Source organism: Thalassophryne amazonica, chromosome 20 (genome assembly GCF_902500255.1).
Source record: "Thalassophryne amazonica chromosome 20, fThaAma1.1, whole genome shotgun sequence".
NCBI lineage: Eukaryota > Metazoa > Chordata > Actinopteri > Batrachoidiformes > Batrachoididae > Thalassophryne > Thalassophryne amazonica.
In genome coordinates, this window is record NC_047122.1 from 43,885,556 (window position 1) to 43,907,227 (window position 21,672).

The 21,672-nt window shown below is 40.8% G+C and overlaps 1 protein-coding gene across 1 annotated transcript in view; it reads right to left on the reverse strand.

Annotated features, from left to right (window-relative positions):
- atxn1a (ataxin 1a) overlaps positions 1-21,672 on the reverse strand; it is a 164,393-nt gene that overhangs the window by 81,418 nt on the left and 61,303 nt on the right. Inside the window, 1 exon segment of the mRNA XM_034160540.1 lies at positions 20,579-20,767. The gene's annotated coding sequence lies outside the window, so the exon portion shown is untranslated.

Here is a 21,672-nt window from a genome sequence, read left to right on the forward strand (position 1 = left end):
TGTCAAAGTGTGGCTCCTGTGCATACCGGGAAGGGGTCAGAGAGAAAAAAAAAAAAATCTGCCAATTCATGAAATCTTGATTCAACTTGTGCCACTTTTGAACATGCTCAAAAACATTTTGGAGCCCAGCCTGACGCCTAGCAGCTTTGGTCACCTCGCATTTGGTTTGAAACATGCTCAACGCACTCTGGCGTTCAATTTTCAGGCCGAGCACAGAGATGACATCATGTAATACTCACATAAGCATAACAAATACACTGCACCCTCTGCTGGATAAAATATGTAACTTCTTTCCACCTAAAAGCCTAAAATTAAGTACATGATACTGAAGTATGTATTTTCAGGACTTCCAAAAACCTATTTTAATATTGTAAAAGCAAATATCACATAATTTAAGACAACTGAGCGCACACACACAAAATGCAGCAGCTGTGGTTTTGTCTGTTTTGCTTCGTAAACTTACATGTAGCCATTTGAAAAAACACTTAAGACCTTGTTCACGTCTTTGCAACATATTTTTGGCTTGTCTCTAGAAGCCATCCATAATTTTTGTGCAATAACGTCAATGCTAAAAGCAGTCTTAGTTCATGTTTCTGTTTCTAGCTGTTCTAATTGTTTGTTGGAGGAGAGGGACTTCTGCTGATTTTGCAAATGGCCAATTGAGCTGCTTCAGTCCAAAATAGTGCAGATAATTAGCAAAAGGGAATGAAATGTTTCCTTTAAGCATTACACAGAAAGTCAACCTGCTGAGGGCGACAAATACATCAACTGTACTATTTCATGTGTAAAGATTTTATCACTTTAAAAAAAAAAAAAGCTAATCAGGCAGCAGATCAAAAGTACCAGATGGAGAGCGATAAGTGAAAAAACATTTAAGTCAATCATTGTGAGAGCCCTGCTTGTGTGTACATGCTTGTGTCTTTAGTGCTTCATGTGTGTGTCTCCTCCTGTCATTCACTGTGACCTGCTGCAGCAGGCGTCCGTTATGTAATCCTTGCTGTCAAACACATTCCCACACACCTCCGCGCGCGCGCACACACACACACACACACACACACACACACACACACACACACACACACACACACACACACACACACACACACACAGAGCTCACAGGTTAATCTAAAGTCACAGTAAGTGAACCCGGTGCAGCATCTCAACAATTTGCATCAGTAAGTAAGAAGACATTCTGATAATTACTAGTTACTGGGTAAATTAGGGATATTTTGGACTGAATTCCTTGATTCAGGTCACTAATTCTACTTCATCACTTACGATTGGGACACTGTCGGTGCATTTCTGTTCCTTCCTACGCAGCGTCGTCGCACCACGGCAGGCTCGTGACGTTGAGCTGATCTAAAGCATTGACAACGCCACCCGAGAGTGTCGTATTATCCAAGTTACCACTGAGAGCGACTGTGCTCTACACAAATGAAGAACAACAAATTGTGCATAAACGAGTGTTTTTGCTGGAGCAAAATGTATCCTGCAGATACTGAATCCACAATTAAACAAACGTGCAGGCGAAGATTACAAATAACAGCACCAGGAAATACAGACTCGGAATGGAAAGCAGAAACCTTAAATAGAGGTTCCGCGGCACGGTACATTTTCTCTTACAGTGTACAAACCTATACTGCCTTATACTGTTTGAAAACTTCTCATGTAGCAGTATTAGATAATTGCTGCTGTATCATCCTGCTTTCCATTAAAATCCTTCAACCAAAGCTTGTCTGCTATTGTTATACGATTCAAGAAGCCACAGGGCGCTACATTAGCTCCAAGTTCACTTTGTTCCTCCAAGTGAATGAAAACTAGTTTAGCTCAATGGGCTCTTATCCTACACCTCTCCACTCATAAAAGGATCAAGAAGAGAAGCTTAAGAGGGGGGTTTATAGGGATACTGGTAAGTGGCCATTCTGCAGCTTTGTGATGGCCTGATATAGCACCATACGACAAAGGGTTGATGGCGCACATCTAACAAAGACTGTAGAGTTGAGAAAATGAGCATTTTTGTGTGTATGTAATTTTGCTTGTGTACTCCACCACAATTGTGCTGAAATGAACCAATCAGGCTGTGAGTGAAGTCTACATTTTCAGTTTTAATTCAAAGAGATCATCAAAAATAAATAAAAATAATAGTTATAATAATACCATGTTAAGGAATCCAAAGCTACAGTTTACAAAGCTGCAGTAAAAAAGTTCAGAAAGTCACAAACATTTATATGTGTTGTTCAAAATAATCTGACTATTTTGGCATGTACACAAAGTAACTCCAAAATAATCTGACTATTTTGGCATGTACACAAAGTAACTCCTTTTATCTCAAAAAAGCATTTCAACTATAGACCAACATTACTCTATTTTCACTTTTCACTCTGCAACAGGTGAGATTTTATCTCAGTTAAGAGAGCAGCAGAATCACATCACGTCGTACAATTTTTACATCCTCCGCTTTCTCGGCCTCGGACCAGACTCCACAACACGGGCTGGCACTCCTTGTTACCTTCGTTTCCAGCCATTGAAATAGTGAAAGATTTTTAAAATAACTTAAGATATCTGCAGTCACTTCCTTTGTCCCGAAACCTCAACATTGGGGGGCATTTAATAGTACAACATTGATCTTGCGTCACTACGCAAGCAATGAAAATGTGCACAAAGTTCCCCCTCATCAGGTGTCATGGCAAATATCTCTTGAATAGAAAGTTCCTAGAATGAGTCACTTCAGGCCTAAATTTTGATTAGTGCATAGCAATTTCCACATGCACTGATATAGATTTATATGAACCTGAGGATGAACATGAAGCATATTTAACTTGAAGTATATCTCACTGTAAAAGGTAGTTAAAAAAAAAAAAGACAGGGACACAGGGGGAGAGCCCTCATTGTGAACATCAAGAGGTAGAAAAGAGAAGAGAGACACAAAAATTAGTGACGAGTAGGAAAAAGCTGTTTGGGGAAAGACATCAAGAGGAAAGAAAAAAAATAAAGTGAAATTTGAAAATGGTGAAAAGAGAACACGATAAAAGTGTCAACGAGGCACAAAGCTGAAGTAAAAACACAGAGACAGACAGTGAGATATAGAAAACAGTATCTTCACCTGTGGGGGTGAGAAAAGATGGCACTTTGTCACACGGCTCAGTTGTAAAAGCAATAAACGCTCTATAAGTCTCGGCAGAAGGACTTACCAGGTACTGCAAAGGCCATCCCCATTCATCTCACTAAAAGCTGTAAATGCTGAACTGAGCTCAGCCGCTCCTGGGAAAGAGTTTGCCATCATAAACGCCTGGCTGTTTCCAAACAACCGCACAAACACCTCAGAGTAATAACCACGCACGTTCTGTGGCTTCTTGCTATCTTTGTGTCATACTAAATGTAAAAATAAATACACCACGTTTAGAGCAGTGAAACTGTTCTTTATCTCATGAAAACTAATATGCATTACATCTGAAGTGATCAGTGAACCTACAGGTAAAATAAACCTTGTATAAAAAGCTACACTGTGTAGGATTTATTGCCATCTAGTGGTAAAGTTGGAGATTGCATAATGCCATCATGATGATGTTTCCCCTTTACGTTTCTGGTTTTTTGACGACTGATTTCTGCTTCCTTGCCTTCTGTTGTGATAAACAATATGTATGATTCACCATTTCACAAAGCTAAAGATTCTAAAGATTGTTAGCCTGCACAAGCACACAGCAGACAGTGTAAAGGGGAGTAACCATGAGCCTTTGTTTTTCTTCAATCTTAGGGTTGTGTTGCAAAATGCAAATGCCAAAGTCAGTCTAATAAAATCCCCTAAATCGTGCACACTGTAGCTTTAAACGTGCTTCAGACACAGCAGCCTTTAATCTTATAAAAAAGACATGAAGTCAATGGGAAATTAGACGACGCCCCATGATAGCACAGATTACATTAGTGCTAAGAAACTATACAGATACCATGACTAACAAATCTACCTGTAAATGAAGTAATTTACATGATTTCTCAAGCTCATCTGGAGGTAATTATCATGCTCTGATACGATCTCTTTTCCCACTAGTCTCTCTCTTTTGCCTTGATGCTCTTGTTTCTTTTGGCTTCCTTCTCCCTTTCTCTTAACGCACTCACGCTGGAGGTGTGATTGGATTAGCTGTGCTGAGAGCGAGGGCATTCCCGCGGCCACGCTAATGCACAGAACAACGTTTAAAGTATTGACCGCGAAGGTCGACGTGAGATGTTGGGGTGGGGTGCATCCATTACTATAATCATTTTACATCACTTGAAGAGATGTGGATTTTTTTTTTTTTTAAAGATCAGCCTCTGTGCAAAAGACAGGTAAGACAGAAAAAGGGAAATGACAGCTGAACGGAGAAAAAAAAGCCTCTCATGACTTAGAAACTCTAAATCACAACTTCATTTTTCAGCCTTTATGACCTTCTTGTATGAGCACCCAGAGCATCGGCACAATAACCGAAGACGTTTCAGCCACATATTAACGTCCCTGTAGTGTGTTTGTAATATCCTTGAGGTATCTTGAGATGCTCATTTTAAATGCTAGCAATTAACAGGACCAGTCAGATATCACAGCTTTCAAAATGATTCACTTTTCAGGTGTTCGCACGCAAGCCATAAATCACAAGTGCTAATTTCACAACCTGTTTATGAGCAACTGGTGAATGCAGTTTGTTTCAATGTACAGTGAAGACAGTCAGCTACAGCAGCGCAATATGTTCCTCTGAGCAAACAATGAGGGATAGCTTTCACAGCAGGGGTGGGACACCTTGAAGCAATAACACATAATTCAATCAGGTCATTCTTGCTAATTATGCAGCACTGGAGTAGCTGGAGATGATGTCAGTCATGGCTACGTATTACTTAATGTTGACAGTAAGAAGTAAAGGCAGACAGTAAGAAGTAGTAAAAGCACCTTGACATTTGCATAAATTTGCTCCATGCACTTGCACACAATCTGCCGTGCAGGAGAGTAAACTCAAACTGTGCGCGGCTTCGTGCAAGTGCACAAAGAAAATTTTGAAAAGTTCAAAATGTCTGTCACACATTAATTATGCGAACTTCATTTGAACATTGCGCAAACAATTAAAAAACACTGCGTGTGAGTGCATCGGCGCACCGCATCACAGCTCATCTTATCGATTATGACAAGATTCTGAAACAATTTTACAGCTACTCATAAGAAGGAATGAACATGCAACTGTTTTACCAAGCCATTACAATATAAATATTACAAATAACTACCTTTTAGACTATTCCAAATGTGTTCTCCACATCATGAAGTGTGAGAGAGAGACAGAGAGAGACAGAGATCCACTTTGCGGTAGCTGGAATGGTCCGCTGTGTTCCCAGAAGCAATTTGAAGTGTTTTCAACAGCCAAACTCAGAGAAAACGATTAATCCGCTATGAAATAATTATTTTACATATGCAGCATCCACACAAATTGCGTCATCCAGCTGGGAACGCAGCGGGTGGCACTGTAACGACAAAGCACGCGAGAGTACGGAGTCAATATGCCAAGGCACCTGAAGGCATAACAAATTGAGTTGGTGTTATGAAGGATAGCAGATAGATGGACATACCAGCAAATAGCTGCACCCACGAGCAGCAGACATGTAGAAACATTTCTTGAAGATCTACATGGTCTAAGGTGCAAGTGCATGCTGGGGGAGGGTCCAAGTTCACGCTGATATTTACACGGTGCACAAAATAAGTAAATGAGTTGCTACGTAGGTCTCCAATTCAGAAGTGGTAGGCTTTCTAGCATGAAAAGGTTTCAGCAGACAAGGCATCAACGTGTGCAAGAGGGAGCAGCACACACCAACACAGCTCCCTGAGGTGAAGTATTAGAGTACCTGGACCTACAGACATTACAGAGGTGGACTTGCATATAGAAGACCCTTAGTTCAATTCCCCATCAGACAGTAAACAAACTAAGGTGTCCTTGTAAAAGTGCTTTGAGCAAGTGCATTGGATGGAAAAGCAGAGTAGAAATGCAGTTCAATTACCTCCTGCAACACCTCCTCCTCTTACTTCTTGATCTACAACATGTCCTATTAAGCAGAACGGGGTCAGCACCTCATTCGTTTACTTTTGTATTGTCAATTTCTGCATTCAGTTTGGTTTGATTGCAGTTTGACACACCAGTGGGCATATCTGTGTGTACAAGCAGATTGTACACGCTGTGTGAACCAGCCAAACTAATTACTGACCTGTACAACCCCTGGCAATAATTATGGAATCACCGGCCTCGAAGGATGTTCATTCAGTTGTTTAATTTTGTAGAAAAAAAGCAGATCACAGACATGACACAAAACTAAAGTCATTTCAAATGGCAACTTTCTGGCTTTAAGAAACACTAAGAAATCAGGAAAAAAAAAATTGTGGCAGTCAGTAACGGTTACTTTTTTAGACCAAGCAGAGGGAAAAAAAATATGGAATCACTCAATTCTGAGGAATAAATTATGGAATCACCCTGTAAATTTTCATCACCAAAACTGACACCTGCATCAAATCAGATCTCCTCGTTAGTCTGCATCTAAAAAGGAGTGATCACACCTTGGAGAGCTGTTGCACCAAGTGGACTGACATGAATCATGGCTCCAACACGAGAGATGTCAATTGAAACAAAGGAGAGGATTATCAAACTCTTAAAAGAGGGTAAATCAACACGCAATGTTGCAAAAGATATTGGTTGTTCACAGTCAGCTGTGTCTAAACTCTGGACCAAATACAAACAACATGGGAAGGTTGATAAAGGCAAACATACTGGTAGACCAAGGAAGACATCAAAGCGTCAAGACAGAAAACTTAAAGCAATGTGTCTCAAAAATCGAAAATGCACAACAAAATAAATGAGGAACGAATGGGAGGAAACTGGAGTCAACATCTGTGACCAAACTGTAAGAAACCGCCTAAAGGAAATGGGATTTACATACAGAAAAGCTAAACTAAAGCCATCATTAACACCTAAACAGAAAAAAACAAGGTTACAATGGGCTAAGGAAAAGCAATCGTGGACTGTGGATGACTGGATGAAAGTCATATTCAGTGATGAATCTCGAATCTGCATTGGGCAAGGTGATGATGCTGGAACTTTTGTTTGGTGCCGTTCCAATGAGATTTATAAAGATGACTGCCTGAAGAGAACATGTAAATTTCCACAGTCATTGATGATATGGGGCTGCATGTCAGGTAAAGGCACTGGGGAGATGGCTGTCATTACATCATCAATAAATGCACAAGTTTACGTTGATATTTTGGACACTTTTCTTATCCCATCAATTGAAAGGATGTTTGGGGATGATGAAATCATTTTTCAAGATGATAATGCATCTTGCCATAGAGCAAAAACTGTGAAAACATTCCTTGCAAAAAGACACATGGGGTCAATGTCATGGCCTGCAAATAGTCCGGATCTTAATCCAATTGAAAATCTTTGGTGGAAGTTGAAGAAAATGGTCCATGACAAGGCTCCAACCTGCAAAGCTGATCTGGCAACAGCAATCAGAGAAAGTTGGAACCGGATTGATGAAGAGTACTGTTTGTCACTCATTAAGTCCATGCCTCAGAGACTGCAAGCTGTTATAAAAGCCAGAGGTGGTGCAACAAAATACTAGTGATGTGTTGGAGCGTTCTTTTGTTTTTCATGATTCCATAATTTTTTCCTCAGAATTGAGTGATTCCATATTTTTTTCCCTCTGCTTGGTCTGAAAAAGTAACCGTTACTGACTGCCACAATTTTTTTTTCCTGATTTCTTATAGTGTTTCTTAAAGCCAGAAAGTTGCCATTTGAAATGACTTTAGTTTTGTGTCATGTCTGTGATCTGCTTTTTTTCTACAAAATTAAACAACTGAATGAACATCCTCCGAGGCCGGTGATTCCATAATTTTTGCCAGGGGTTGTATAAACACACACAAAAAAACCCCCTCTGCACTCAAATTTTCCACTCAACTTTATTTTCTTTGTCTATGGGGCAATCACTTCCTCCTGCCAGAAGATAGCATCTAATTTTGAGACCAACACATCCATGTGTGCAGAGATGAGTGGACTTGGTATATAAAGAAAGTTGGTGCTGGACATAAAAAAAAAAAAAAAAAAAAGACATCTGTGCTAGGTGTAATATACTGTTCAAATCCCAGCCTGACCAAAATCCCTTGGGCAAGGTCCTTAATCCCCTAGTTGCTCCCAGTTTGTAGTGAGCATCTTGTATGACAGCACCCTGACATCAGGGTGAATGTGAGGCATTATTGTAAAGCGCTTTGAGTGTCGGATGTGGATGGAAAAGCGCTATATAAATGCAGTCCATTTACCACTTTTATTAAAATGACAATGTGTGTGCATATAATCAGCCACAGTTGTCTTTACAAACTTTCTTACTGGTGAGGAATATTCAAAAGTCGAGCACGACGGAATGACCTTTGCTGGAAAGGCATAATACAGAACCTCTCCTGTGAGTCAATCACGCTCCCTTCGCGTCTGTCACTTCTTATCACTACCTCTCTAGAGCCTCTTTCTCATGTACTCAGTCAAGAAATCCTCCTTCTCTTGATCACAACAGCGGTATTTGACAATAAAGAGGAACTTAAGTAAACCCATCATTGCTGCTGTCCTCAATCACATGACCAAAATGATGAGGAGCACAGCACAGAACTTTGAAGCTGCCATGCTCGAAGAATGTAATCATGATACTCATCATTTTTAAAGTTTGTTTTTTTGTTGTTGGATTGTTTTGATAGTTTTTATTACTGAAAAACATTCAGAGATCAGCTATAAATGTGTTGTGCAACTTTGGTTCAATGCTATGTATTCTTCTAACAGACCTTAGTCTGTGAAGATTCTCGTGAATGACAAAAAATGAAAAAATATATAATAATCCACCTGTGTCATTGAACAGCAGTAATATGGAGAACAGAAACATGACTAAACCCAGAATTTAAATCTGAAGTTAGAACACAGCTCTGTGACAGCTGTGTTGTACATGAGAAACCTCAGAGGCTGATAAATGAAGCCAACATGGAAGTGCCAAAATCTGCAGTCCTTTGATTGCCCACTTGAGCTGGCTTCTAAAGCGAGTCAATCCCCTCAGAAGCCCATGTTAAAAGTCTCAAACTTTACAATAAACATAAGTATGTTATGTTTACAGCTTAGTACAAAAACTGGCTCTGGTCTCTATAGCGAGTTTCCTCATTCCTAACAACTGTATAAGGGTAAAATTTTATATAACTAATCAATGTAAGCCATTTTAAGATATAAAATTATGAAAAATTATGGGCATGGTCACTTTGAGTGACAGCTAATCAGCCATGTCTAGGCAGCCACTGCTAGATAGTGGCCTCTAGCTGTGGACTTCACATTATTATAAATATCTGAGATAATAGCTAGCTGTGCAGTTAATTCTCCTAACCCGGTGAGTGAATTTATAGTATTATTCAATTTGTATGTTGGCAACAATAACACTAATTAGTAGGTATATTGTTAGCTTGGTAATTTTAGCTACACTAATTGTGCCATGGTTATTGGGGCTACATGACGGTCTTAGACTGTTAACCTCAGCTAGGTTAAAAACTCAGAGATAGGTCGGTGTGGTCGCTGTGTTCAGTAGGGCTGAAACGATTCATCGAGTACTTCGAATAATGTTTCTGTGTAGGCTCTCAGTTGTTCAGGTGGTTTCCATAGTAGAGAAGCTTGAATCTTCGACTGGACTGGGTTGCTTGACGCGAGGACGTTTCGCTTCATTTCCGTATATTCTTCTCTACAAGAGTCAAGACAAAAGTCAGACCACCAGAGCAAGAATTTTAGCTGAGGAAGCTTCTGCGATTTGAAGTGAAACGTCCTCGCGTCAAGCAACCCAGTCCAGTCGAAGATTCAAGGTTCTCTACTACTTTGAATAATTCCATTACAAAAAATGTTTGTTTAAAGCTGTAGTACATATGCCAGGCTTGTATGTGGCACTGTAACGCTCCCACAAAAAACACTGAAGACGACCATAGCGCTAATCAATGTAGCAGGCGATGCTACAAGTTTACAAAGCCACACGCTAAGTAAAATAAAGCCTTTTAAGAGAAAGGGTCAGCGCGGATTGTCTGAAACAGACTTATTGTTGCGCATTTAAAGTGAAGCAGTGTGTTTGTATATATTTAAAAAAAAAAAAAAAAAAAACGTTTTGCTCCACGGGCCATTCTCCACCTCTGCAGATGAAGCGAAAGGACGAGCACTTTAAATGAGTCATGTTTAATGATTAAAAAAAGCTTTCATTCGGATTTGGTAATTGTTTTTAATCAACAGGCAGCTGTTGTGGAAACGCTGCAATCCACAGCCGTTTTTCAAAGGCTGTGTTATTCGCCGAGTGTCCACAGAAAAAGAATTTGACTTTGGTTTGAGCTACACTTTGTACTGCATGTATAAATATACGAGGTCTATTAGAAAAGTATCCGACCTTATTATTTTTTTCAAAAACCATATGGATTTGAATCACGTGTTATTACATCAGACATGCTTCAACCCTCATGGGCATGCAAGAGTTTTTTCACGCCTGTCGGTTACGTCATTCGCCTGTGGGCAGTCTTTGAGTGAGGAGTCGCCCACCCTCTCGTCGTTTTTTTCATTGTTTAGGAATGGCTCAGAGACTGCTGCTTTGTTTGATCAAAATTTTTTCAAAACTGTAAGGCACAACTGAGTGGACACCATTCGATAAATTCAGCTGGTTTTCTGTAAAAATTTTAACGGCTGATGAGAGATTTTGGTCTGGTAGTGTCGCTTTAAGGACGGCCCACGGTGCCTGGCGGCGATCTGCGCTTCGAGGCGGCAGCGTCTCGCTGTTTCAAGTTGAAAACTTCCACATTTCAGGCTCTGTTCACCCAGTAAGTCGTCAAAGAACAGAGAACTTTCAGAAGAAATCAGCATGAGGAGTTTATGCTGACATTCCACTGTTAAAGGTCATTTTGTAATGAAAGAATGTGCGGGCAGAGTCGCATGTCGGGCCGCACCCGACCGCAGGGGGCCGCGACAAGTTTTCCAACGGCGGTGTTTTTCCTAACGGGCAAGTTGGAACATGTCCAACTGTTAAACAATTTCTCAGTTACTCACTTGTTGAAAGCCATCAAAAGCCGCCTGAATTTTACAAATGGTTTTCAACACGGAGGTGTTTTTCCTGTCGCGGCGCACACAGATTTGCGTCGTCGTCATGGAACCGACTCGGCGAATTTGCGCGCACGTTCTTTCATTACAAAATGACCTTTAACAGTGGAATGTCCGCATAAACAACTCATGCCGGCCTCTTCTGAATCTTCTCTGTTCTCTCATGACGTCCTGGGTGAATTAAGCCTTAAATTAGGATGATTTCAGCTCGAAACAGCCAGACGACGTCGCCTGGGAGCGCTGCGCGACGTCCCGCTCCGTGGAAGTCCTTAAAGCGACAGAAACACCCCATAATCTCTCATCAGCCGTTAAACTTTTCACCGAAAACCAGCTGAATTTCTCGAATAGTGTCCACTCGGATATCCCTCACAGGTCCTGAAAAAAGTTTGATAAAGTAACGCGCGCTCTCGAGCAGCGTCTCAAACAAAGGAATTCAGCCGAGAGGGCTGGACCAGTGCTCACTCAAAGCCTGCCCACAGGGAAATGAGGTCACCGACACGCGTGAAAAAACACACATGCGCACGAGGGTTCAAGCATGATTGGTGTAATCGCATGTCATTCAAATCCATATAGATTTTTTTTATTTTTTTTTATAAAACTGCCGGTTAGTTTTATAAGATACCTCGTACACTAAACACAATAAATCACAGTAATAAAAAGTGCAAATGAAATATGGATTAAGAAGGAAAAAAGAATGCACTGTCCGCAGACTGAAGATTTCACAGACTGTCTGGGCTTATGGTTTAATGTGAAAAAATAAATAACCTGGCAATACAGAGAGAGGGAACACTCTAAACTTAAAAATCTACATGATGGCACAGCAACATTGTGCCACTGCTTCAGGAGAGCCCTGCCACTACTGATATTGTTTAAAAACACAAAGGTACTTTTTATCCGATTACTCGATTAATCGATAAAATAATCGATAGAATATTCAATTCCAAAAATATTCGATAGCTGCAGACCTAGTGTTCAGGCTTCATTCATCCATCCATCCCACGTCACAGCAGTCTTGCCTACACACTCCACCTCTTTACCCATTTATGAGTTGGCTGGGTGTTAGGCAGAGTCTGGCACTACCAAGATGGCGCCATCTACAACCAACCTGTTTGAGCATCTAATCTGCTATTCAGAAAACCTATGAGTGAAATCACAGAGGGTTTGTCCAGTATGTATACAGTCTATGGGAAAGGGGGATCCAAAAACCTGAACCAGTATAAATATGACAAGCAACAGTCTCTCTTCTCCTAAATGTAACTTAACCACAGCTGATAATCTGGTGACAAGGAGAAACATACAGCAGTGTTCAGAATAATAGTAGTGCTATGTGACTAAAAAGATTAATCCAGGTTTTGAGTATATTTCTTATTGTTACATGGGAAACAAGGTACCAGTAGATTCAGTAGATTCTCACAAATCCAACAAGACCAAGCATTCATGATATGCACACTCTTAAGGCTATGAAATTGGGCTATTAGTAAAAAAAAAAAAAAATAGAAAAGGGGGTGTTCACAATAATAGTAGTGTGGCATTCAGTCAGTGAGTTCGTCAATTATGTGGAACAACAGGTGTGAATCAGGTGTCTCCCTATGTAAGGATGAAGCCAGCACCTGCTGAACATGATTTTCTCTTTGAAAGCCTGAGGAAAATGGGACGTTCAAGACACTGTTCAGAAGAACAGCGTAGTTTGATTAAAAAGTTGATTGGACAGGGGAAAACTTATACGCAGGTGCAAAAAATTATAGGCTGTTCATCTACAATGATCTCCAATGCTTTAAAATGGACAAAAAAAAAATAGAGACGTGGAAGGAAATGGTAAACATCAAAATGGATAGAAGAATAACCAGAATGGCAAAGACAGTCTGGAGTTAAGCCCCGCTTACACATAGACGGTTTTGTCGGTGGGTAGTACGTAAACCAAAGTTCGCTGTAGTTCCGTCTGTTTTCACGGTGGAAAGGGGCGGAGCATTTCGCCGGCGTTTTGACCGTTGTACTAGCCGCAAATACGCGGATAAACCGCCGCTAAATCCGCCGAATAAAGCGGCGTTTTGACGCCGTAGCATCCGGTACACGTCAGGCAACGGGGGTTAATACCCAGTTCTATCCTTTACAATCGCAGGTTAAGACGCACGTGAGAATGGCAGTGTTCTGCTGCCGCTGATAATGCCATGTGTACCGCTGGTTTTATCCAGGCAAATCCTGCGTTACTCCAGGAACTTTTGCATATAGGCACTGCCCCCAGAGTATAATAGGCTGAAGCAGCAGGAATACATGCCTCTGTCACTGCAGGGGGAGGGAGATCATCCTCAGCCTTTTCTTCTCCTTCCTTTTCCCCTCCTCAACGTGTTGCTCCGTCTCCACCACAGGGCTACCCTCTGCTTCTGAACCAGACCTCTTGGTAAGTCCTTGCCGCTGCCAATTTTCTTTTAGGAGGAATATTGGAGCTTCTCTGCAAAAATATCTGGAGCTGGCCACGAGTGAGAGGCCTGCATGCAGCGCGCTAGCGTTTTTATACTGACCGCCGCCTATTGGCCGTTTGGAACACCGTTAACCGGGAGGTGGCGTTTAGAATGGCGTACTGTCCGCTAGCGCCGCCGTTTTGTCTGCCTTTGTCGCCGGTTAAAAACGCCCTTGAGGACGCCGATGTGGGCTCTATCGCTGTTTTACACTCCGTTGATTAGGGATACAACGCCGGCCACCAATTATGGCGGTGTAACCTGCGGCACTACAGGAAGGGGCAGGATGAAACGGCGATTAAAAAGTATCAAATGCCGTTGTTCGCGTCGTCTCCGTCGTCACGCGAATTCTCCGGGAGCGCTCCCGGAATTATTCGACATGTTGAATAATTTTTTCGACGATTCCCGGTAAAGCCGGAACTAAGCCACGCCCCCTAGTGCCGGCGTTAACAATGGTGTTTGATCCTTAAGACGGACAAAAACTCTTCCGGGACGTTTCCGGGAGTTCTTACCGTCTATGTGTAAACGGGGCTTTGCTGTGACAGAAGACGCCTGTGTGAAGCTAATTTATGTGCAAGAATCCCCCGCAAACTCCCTCTGTTAAATAAAAGAAGCGGTTACAATTTGCCAAAGAACACATCAACTGGCCTAAAGAGAAATGGAGGAATATTTTGTGGACTGATGAGAGTAAAATTGTTCTTTTTGGGTCCAAGGGCTGCAGACAGTTTGTGAGATGACCCCGAAACTCTGAATTCAAGCCACAGTTCACAGTGAAGACAGTGAAGCATGGTGGTGCAAGCATCATGATATGGGCATGTTTCTCCTACTATGGTGTTGGGCCTATATATCGCATACCAGGTATCATGGATCAGTTTGGATATGTCAAAATACTTGAAGAGGTCATGTTGCCTTATGCTGAAGAGGACATATCCTTGAAATGGGTGTTTCAACAAGACAATAACCCCAAGCACACTAGTAACCGAGCAAAATCTTGGTTCCAAACCAACAAAATTAATGTTTTGGAGTGGCCTGCCCAATCCCCAGACATAAATCCAATTGAGAACTTGTGGGGTGACATCAAAAAAGCTGTTTCTGAAGCAAAACCAAGAAATGTGAATGAATTGTGGAATGTTGTTAAATAATCTTGGAGTAGAATAACAGCTGAAAGGTGCCACAAGTTGGTTGACTCCATGCCTCGCAGATGTGAAGAAATCATGAAAAACTGTGGTTATACAACTAAATACTCGTTTAGTGATTCACAGGATTGCTAAAAAAAAAAAAAGCAGTTTGAACATAATAGTTTTGAGTTTGTAGCGTCAACAGCAGATGCTACTATCATTGTGAACACACCCTTTTCTACTTTTTTTTTTTTTACTAATAGCCCAATTTCATAGCCTTAAGAGTTTGTATATCATGAATGCTTGGTCTTGTTGGATCTGTGAGAATATACTGAATCTACTGGTACCTTCTTTCCTTAACAATAAGAAATATACTCAAAACCTGGATTAATCTTTTTAGTCACATAGCACTGCTATTATTCTGAACACTACTGTAAGTATGCAGACACCACAGCTGTGTGTGTGTGTGTGTGTGTTTGTTGGAGAGGAGCAGCATGACAGAGATGTGAAAACAAAACAAGAGTGACTGATTGAGACGGTGAGGGAGGGAGAGATCCTGTGAAAGAGATGAGCATGTGATCAGATGACTTGGTTTAATTAATTTCCCTTCCTGTATGCTACACAAAAGCATTGCAACAGCAGATTAAAGTTGCCAGTTAGTACTCATGCTGTTCAGCGTGCTCCCATCTCAACATTCTTTCATTTTACTTCCCTCTCTCTCTCTCTCTCTTACATCTTTAAGTATCTCAATTTCCCCACACTCATTCCCTTTCCCCCTCCTCCCTCTCCGTCATTCAGGGCAGCTGGAGGTGTTGCAGTTAGCAATCCCAAGCGTATGTGGGTGCGTATGCGCTTGCTCTCCAAACCTAATTCCACTTTACTATGAAAGCGAGAGCCCAAATCAAATAAAGAAGAGCGCAGCTATTACAAGATAAGAGAGAAAGGGAAATCCATGCTCACACACAGGTGAAGCAGGGAAAACCTCTGTTTACCTCAACCTAAAGCTCAACATGCAACAACGTCCAAGTGCTGAACATGAAAATACTGCAGGGAAATACCATCAGGGACAACATGAAGATAGTGATATATACCAGTTTGTTTGACCAAAATATGCACAAATTTGCATGACTGACATTTTATCTGGTATTTGTGCCATCTACCTTTAAAATCTCTCAAATTTAAAAAGTAGACAAAATTATAGGAGTTTCACTCAGGGTTGGAAAATTTTGTTGATTCAAATAAATAGTTAACTTGCCACCAAAATATAAAAGAAATGCACACAAAAGGAACGGGATCAGTTTAATTTATAATGAGTCGTCTGTCTCTGATATCTTTTGGAGTTTATCATGGAGAACATCTTCAGGTTAATTGGTATTTTGACACCCTTGAGATAATGTTGAGGACGTTCTGCAAGCACCGCCGAGACAAACACAAGATGCTGATACACTGGAAATTGGGAGGAAAAGGTTGGATTCACACAAGAAACATAACTGGAATTTTGGTATTTGTTTACAGAATAAAATGTGATTGGTAAGCAATGAAAGCCAATAGTAGTTTGAAAAAACAAACCCTACAGACAGAGAGAGACAGGGAGAATTATTGGACTAATAAAGTGGTTTAACTTGTGTCACGCAGAAGAATTTAATTGGTCAAAATTAATATTAACCACCTTTTTTTTTTTTTTTTTTACTTAACTGGGACAACATTAATTTGAGCACTACTAAGTGAAACAGCTGAATGAATCTTAATATTTATATTTTCTCAACCTTTTATTTATTTATTTAGTTTCAGGATACCAGTAATATAAGAAACAAAGAGCAGGTTGACAACAAATTACATTCCAGTAATAGAGAGAAAACAGAAACCCTGCACACAGTATTCCACACAATCATAAATAACAATTTAAATACTCAAGATACTGAAACATGACATCAATTTGTGTGAAAATAATAGTTTCACTTTGACAGTGCAAATAATTGTAATTGCAACAACAGTGAAGGTGAAATGTTCCATTAAAGAAATCCCAACCTAAGGGAATGCAATTATCAAAAGAAATCCTTTGGGTTATTATGACATCCTGCCCTCCTCAACAGTTAGTCACACCAGTCAAATGAAACTGCTCAAAAAGCAGTTTTAAGCAGACAAATTGAGATTTAAAGTGTGGATGTGGCATTCTGACAGTGAGTCACTATTGAATTTGGATCAGAAGTGAATTATTCAGTAGATGGCACACTCTTAGCTGTCCAGGAATAGAAACTTTATCCAACTGTTGAAATGATTGTGAACCACGCTGGGTGCAAAACGAGGTATTCAAGTACACAAATGTCCTCTCTTCTGCAATTTACACTTCTGCCTTCGCATCATAGAGCAGGCAGTTTGACAAAATGGATGCATCCCCTATATAAATGACTGACAACATTTCTAATGTCTCCCATTAGCAGCCATTTTGTGACGTGTTGATCACCACGACGTGCCGCCGCCCAGCTTCGTTGCTAGAGCTTTTAGACTGTCAACCATCCATCTGCTCATTTCTGAGGCTTTCAGCTCAGAGAAAGAAAACTCAACTGTGAATTGGCAAAAGAAGGAGAGCAGAAAAATGCAGTGAAATATGTAATTTCCATTCAAGAAGAGCGATAGCTGAAGGGGGGGGGGGGGGGGGGGGGGCTGAATCCCTGAGAGCGAGAAAAAGAAAAATAGGGAGAATTAGACAAATACAGGCATTAAGAAAACATGGAATAAAAAGAGAGAACGTGAGAGTGCGAGAGGTAGGTTAGAGAAAGAGTAAGCTGCGGTTGGCAACATCATGGCAGATGCACGGCAATTCACAGATATGAATCAGAATTCCATTTTAAAGAAAAAGATATGACTACATCAACATCGGGACATTTGGATCATACTAAATGTACTTTTAAAGTTCTGTACTAGACGATCGAAGCAATTATGCTGCTACTTCCGAGTCCAAAAGTTCTAACATCAGTGTGTGACTCTTCTGAGACTGTTCACACCATCAAACTATGATATGAGGACAAAAAGTGCAGCGGTAACATGACAAATCACCTGGTGAGACAGCGTGGTGAAACAAATGCAGGTGACAAGGAGTCTGTGGAGGCTACTAAGGCTGGCATTAGCAAGGACGTGCAAGACAAAGATTAAACATTTTTTTCTTGCCACAACTCAAAGAGGTGTCAGGTAATCACGTCATCTGCGGTCCATTTTATGTAGAATTTTCAGATTTTCTGACTTTACAAAATATGTATCTGAATGTAAGCAATGCCTCTCTTCAGGTTTATTCTCATTTATCATAGAAAATTAATGTGTACATCAAATTAAGAATTGTATTAGATTGCGTATCACACTGAATCATGTTTATCCATAAACAAGGATTGTCCATCATATCATAGTTCACATATTTTGATATTTACTGGATCGTTTTATGAAGGAGAGATGCACACTGATGCATCATGGGTAACACTTCCAAGCCAGCTAACCTTTCTTGCATTCAACTGAATAAACAAATTTAACTGAATTGGGGGGCTGGAGTCTATCCCAGCAACCATAGGGTGATAGCAGGAGTACACCCTGGAGGAGATACCAGTCTATCAGGGAACCACATACAGACAAACTCAGTCACACGCGCACCCACACCTACGGTCAATTTAGCTTTTCCAATTCATCTAACCTGTATATCTTTGGAAGTGGGAGGAAGCCGGAGCAGCCAGAGAGAGATTCCACATGTACACTGGGAGACCACGCAAACTCCATGCAGAAAGGACCAGGTGGGAAGCGATCCAAGGACCTTCTTGCTGAAAAACAACAGTGCTAACCATTAAACCACTGTGCCGCCTTGATTTCTGAAATCAAACTCTTAACTTCCCCTCTCAGCATCTTTCCTTGTTTTACAACCCCACAACCACGCCTCGATTGCTCCTCTATGAATTGATGTAAAAAGTTTATTAATATGCTAATTTGCTTGTATTGTCCAAAACATTTGTATTATTAAGAAGCAAGTCCCTGCACATTGGAGTGCCAAAACAGCAGAAACACAAAAGTGCTCTTGGTGGAACAATTCCAAGTGAACACTATTGAAGGTTAATAATAAAAAAGTAGTTTCATTCTCACCTCTTTGGGTTTGGTGATCCCCTCCACCACTACCACAGAGGTTTACTTATCAATAGAATCGAGAGGAAGTCCCCAAATCTGTCAGCAACATCAATCGCCAATCACAACAAAGAATATGCATCATGCGTCAAGAAAAATCACTGCATTACTCCCCAATGCATACCAACTCCCAGAAAACAAAAAAAGTCAAAACACACCCCAGAATCATTTCGGTGTGACATAGGAGCACAGGATTTCCTGTTTCTAATGGATTTTTGCACTGGAGCATGATTTATGATCACAAAACAGCAAAGGTAGGATGTAATTTACGTTTATGGCTGTGTGAAGTTTATTTTTGATGTTTTTTTAGCTGTTGGTTTGGAGAATATTATATCTTAATATTATATCTCCGCTTTCATATGTTGTGTAGTTTGTATTGGTAGCATGAAGTAGCACAAAGGCACGTGCCAATTTGGGTGGCATGTACCATTAGTGTCTTTTCCCTACATGTTTATTTAGTTGCATAATGGAATTGTATTTTGCTTCAGTAGAAATTGTTGTTTTTGGACTTTTATTGGAGCTTCTAACCATTAAGTTAATATGCAACATGCCTTGGTTTAGCATGGTTTTAAATTATTATTTTCGCTAGAAACACCACAACCCCCGGGCCCCAGGGGCACTCAGATTTTCCAGGTTAATAGAAGAATGCCATTGGACTAATGCACTGCCAAGCTGTTTAACTGTCAAGCATACAGACTGGAATAACTAAGTGTATTATCTAGAAAAATACAAGTATCTCAAAGGAATCTGTATTGGCAGATACTCAATATTAAATGACTCACATTGGGACAAAATATACTACAAGGGCAAAGACATCCCATACAGTTTTGTTATATTGCAAAATGGGGTTATTTGGGGCCTTTGCAGACGTTTGCACTCTGATCACTGCCCTTGAGCTATTAAAACATCTGAAGTTAGTTTGCAAAAAAATCTACCTATATTACAGTTCTTTGTTTATAATCCTCAGTTTTATTTATTTATGGATTTTGTCAAGAAAATATAATGCTCATATGCTAAATAGCAGCCCATTTGAGATGCTAGCATAGCAGGAGACAGAATTGGTCACAGAGAGTTAGATGAGAGGAGATCAATGAGACCAAAGGCAGGGATTGGCTTGCTCACTGTTCTCAGTAAGCCTTTCTATTCACGCCACACTGCCTCATAGGAGAGAATGAAGCTTCAACACACAGCTGGTGAAACACAGATAAAGGACTGACAGAAGAGGAGTAGATACACAGCCGGGTGTAGACGAGTGACAGAAGACAGAAGCAGGGGCTAAGACAGAGCAGTGAGCGATCATGTGGTTCCAAATGAAGAGTAGCTCAGAGAAGAAGAATATCAAAATGTATATCTAATGAAATGGAGGGGAGACCAGGCAGCGTAGGAGCTCCGTCAGACCCAGAGGACCTTATCCTCTGGGCCATAGAAACGCATATACACATGGGCGCAAAACACACATAGGAAAACTATGTACACAAACTCTCTACACACAATAACAAGAGTGTAAAATGAAGCCGGCGAGAGCAGCTGCTGGATCTCGAGTTTGAATAATAATCACACATTAGCCGATTAATTTCCCCAAAAGACACACTGAAGGGGGATGTGGGTGGAACAGTCAGCCAACTGGTCAGACTTAAAGGCAATTCTGACAACTTTCTTAATAATCTGGAAAGTTCAGGCTGCAGTTGTAGTCAGACATCCACCCTACCTGAGCAAAGGAGCCAGAGCTAATTAGGTGCAATAGGTGGAGCCTGCTGCTCAGTTATGTGCTGAGGAACAATTAGAGCTGCAGTTCCTGGTGTGTTTTCTGGATCTCTCCACCGCTGATAGGGAAGCGTCCCAGATGCCTGTGCCCGTCTGTCCACGTCAGAGTATCCACAGGTGCTGACACCATTCCCTTCAGAGAAGCAACAAAAACATTATCATTTGACACATTTTTTTGTGACATTACGATGAAGGCCACATTTTTCGAACCCAAAGGACATAACAGCCATGATCTTGATGGTGGACACAAAAACAAGTTGCACAAAGGGCTCAAATCTATTTTGGGGTGCTTCCAGTGTGCAAATGATCAAATGTAATAACAAATCCAATTATGTGATCAAATGTAATATCAATAATCAGATGGCCCCTGTTATTCCCATTAAAATAGACTGTGCCAGGTGCACAACGCTGTGATACTGAGACAGCAGAGCCAACTAAAGGATTAGCAGCAACCTGTCAAAGCACACAGTGGGCAGAACCCACCAAAGCTCCCTTAGGTGAAGCCTGCAGCATCAAGGTGAAGTTCTGGATCTTTCCATGAATGTTTACTTATTTTTTAACACTTGTTTTAAATTCACCTTTATCATGTATGCTATGCCATATAATGTCACCTGTGTGTGAGCAAGGATGGGGGGGGGTTCCCCTTCATGAACAACATCACAGACACTGATGCCAAATGCCTGCATCAATGAGATACAACAGCTTTCAACACTATTAATATTGCCATATTTAGTGCGGATGGACTGGTTACCTGCCTGCCTTGAATTTCATTGGGCCTGAAAATAAATAAAATAAAGAAGTTTCTCAGGGAAACGCCGCAAATGCACAGTATGCATGATAGCCCATAGGCTATCGGTACCACTTAAAGGTACAAAACAACGCTTTCAAGCCAGCGTTAGTGTACTATGGCCTACACAAAAATGTATGATAACCATCCCAGGGCAGTAGTTATAGCCAGGTAGAGGTCAACGAAGAATTACACAGAGGTCAAAATTTTAAAATGCTCCAGTTATATTGAGAAATATACTGCATTATTTG